The sequence below is a fragment of the Juglans microcarpa x Juglans regia genome, chromosome 8D, assembly GCF_004785595.1.
Source record: "Juglans microcarpa x Juglans regia isolate MS1-56 chromosome 8D, Jm3101_v1.0, whole genome shotgun sequence".
NCBI lineage: Eukaryota > Viridiplantae > Streptophyta > Magnoliopsida > Fagales > Juglandaceae > Juglans > Juglans microcarpa x Juglans regia.
This window is the reverse complement of record NC_054608.1, coordinates 30,233,834-30,237,095: the sequence shown is the minus strand read 5'-3', so window position 1 is coordinate 30,237,095 and position 3,262 is coordinate 30,233,834.

The following is a 3,262-nucleotide window of genomic DNA, read 5'->3' as shown; positions in this document are numbered from 1 at the left end:
TTGTATCTCACTCATTCCAATTTCTTAGTCAATACAATTTTTTGAACTCATGGGTCCGAGTGGCGGGAGCATCGTCGCAAGGGAAAGATTGTTAGATGTGTCCACAATAATGCTCCCTGCGACCGCTTTAAAAAAGGCCTGCGGGTGCTGTGTCAAATGCCATAAAAGACTTGTGTGTCTTCCTTACATCAATTGATTTTAATTGGATTGACAACTCAAAGGTTAGACTACCTAAAACATAATAGCCCGACAAGGGTGTTGAAGATTTAAAGGGGGAAATGTAATATTTGAGATTGAGTATTAGGAGGGTGGTGAATGAGATTTAATATTGTCTGGAAGGAAAATTCTTTTGATTTAAAATGATAACAATCAACTCCAATAATAAGATTTGCCAGCAAAGTTTTAAATACTGTTTTGGTTAAGATATTGAAACGAAATGTTTTGATACGGGTACCGTTTCGAGATAGTCTATATATAATAAATTAATTATATATGTATAAATTATATTTCAAAATAACATCAATGCAAGTCTTAAAAAGTTAAAATATATATTTATAAAACTCAATAATACTTTTAAGTTCTCAATCTAACTATTTAAAAAAATAATCACTCATCTTCGTTACGAAAAGGGGAGTAAGGATTTGATTTTCAGTTCGGATTAAAAAAAGTAAAAAAATAGTTTTTAGATGTGAGAATTTGAGTGAAAATTATGAAAAAGTCAGAATTTTTATATTAATTACAAAAATCTACTAATTCTAGCCGGTACACTGAAAGTTGGACAGTATTGACTGAAACATACCGATACGACTGGTATTTAACCTGGTTTGAAACACATACTTTCCAAGTATCGGTCACTATCCGGCATGGTAAATACTGGCCGGTACATCACGGTATTTAAAGTTATGCTTGCTAGTCTTTTAGAGTACAAGCAAAATGTTGACTTTGATTTTCTTTGAGTTGTTACAAATACTAGAGGCAAAAAAGATGCACAAATTGGAACTAAGCCTAACATCAAATATTGGATAAAATTACGCTTCATTCATTCATAATAGGCATTCATACAACTATCGAGATCTGTAAATATTCAGTGTTGGTTTCTAAATCTTGTATGGTCCAAATTATTGTCGGTGTTTTCTCGTAAAACTAAGTATTCTTAGACATTCTTAATATTCTAAAAAGTTCTCATAATTTCTTTCTAAAAAACTACTCAAATGCAAAACACTTTTTAATTTTACAACTTCAACTTTTTCATATAATTATCATCTAGTTATAATCCAAACATAAAACCTAATTCAACTTTCCTAAACCTTAAAAAAAAAAAAAAAAGAAAAAAAAACACACAAAACAATATAACTTTTTCAAATTTTTTTTAAAAGAATTATATTTCAAAATTATATTTCAACTATTTTTTAACTTGATAATATTTTTATTCAACTTTTTCTTTCTCATTTTTTAAAATCCAATAAAACATTTTAACTCAAATAATTTCATTACTATTCACAAACTATTTCACTAGTATTCATAGAATTTTAAGATGTTCTAAGATTCCAAACAAGCCCTAAATAAATAGAAATAGTTTCTACTTCATCTACAATCTCTCCCGCTGTATATACTCAGATTGTTCTTGCCTCTTTCATTTTCTTATACTTTTTATGGTCTTTGTTGGCACTGAATAATATATTATTAAACAACTGTTGGAACTTGGGATCTCTCGCCACTTTAGGGTTGGGAAAACTCTTAAGGTAGGCGATATTGCGCATCGATGTGCTGAAAGCCTGAAATGGAAAGAACTAATGAAACGAATCGTTTGGAATTTTGCGCGTATTGAACTGAAGGAATTGGGCGGGATGAAGTTAAATGAAAAATGTTGACAAAACTGTGTGTTTTGAGCCCTTCGGCGTTTGAGCCCCCTTCTCTCTTCTCTAGTTTAAGCCCCGATGCTTGCACAGTCAGCTTCTCTCCTCCACGCCATCGATTCTCTTCTCTCTCCAAGCCGTCGAAAGCTCCCATTTCTCGTGCCTAATCTCTTCTTTGGTTTAACCCCCATTTTTTGGCCCGTGCCCTAATCTTCTTTGCATGCCTTTGTTGTGCCTCTTCCCCTCGAACACAGCTGCTACCACCGGTATCTCTCTCTCTCTCTCTATGTCTGTGTGTGTGTAACAGATAAATGCAGTTGATTAATTTTGTGTTGTGGATATATTTTGATTCTGTGGTTTTCAAAAGTTAGGTTTTGAATTTAGGTTTTTACCATCTCTATCAATAAAAAAGGGCAAGAATCAAATAACTAAAACCTAATCTTCTGAGTTCTCAGATAATAAAATTCGAGAGAAAAATATATGAAAATAAAAAATGTTGTTGGTAGGCTGGTTGGCGTATTCACCAAATTCAATACCCCATTTCAATATTTTCAAACTATGGCATACCAATCAAAAGGGATCATTATCTTAGGCTAATCTTTCAAGGCATCTTAAATAGGAATGGTTTTCTTAAATATGAATGATCTTTCAATGCAGGTGTAAAGCTTCAAATAAATCGAAGAGAAGAATCAACCGAAGAGAATACCGTCGCGGGTAGAGGAGACCGCCACACGTAGAGGAGACTGTCCTGATGTTGTGCACAGAGGAGACCGTCGTCGTCGGTTGATTCTTTGGTTGTGTAACGGTACCTCCATTCTCTGTCTTTCCCTTTTTTCAACCGAAGATAAGGCTGTCGCGCGCAGAGTACGCTTCCCATCAACCTCGTCATCGCATGCAGAAAAGATGCTTGATTTGAGGAAGAGATTTGGGGAAGTTGGCTTCGTTGAGGAAGAGATTTGGAGAGACGGAGGGAAGCAGACTATTCTCTTTTTCGTATTTCATTTCAGAGTTTCTCTTCTTTTTTTATGCATTGAGGAAGAGATTTGGGGAGACGGAGGGAAGCGGGCGTTCTCTTCTTCCGTTCTTCGTATTTCATTTCAGTCTCTTTTCTTTTTTTACTTTTTACAATTACACAAATGCCCCTGCCTGCCATGTCACTTTCGTTCGCAAATCGGTACACTAATTTGCCTGTACCTAGAAGAATTGTTGATATTTGGAAATTGTTAAAGGAAAAGTCTTATTGTAAGTGAGTTCGCGCATCAATTCGCTCACTGATATTGACATGTAAGGCATCTGTTTAACGAAACGGTACGAATCGAAGATGGAAATGATTTTTGCGAGATAGAGGACATTATTTTTCTCTCAAAATTTTTTTCTTTTATTTTTCTTTTCAATAAAAAAAATTA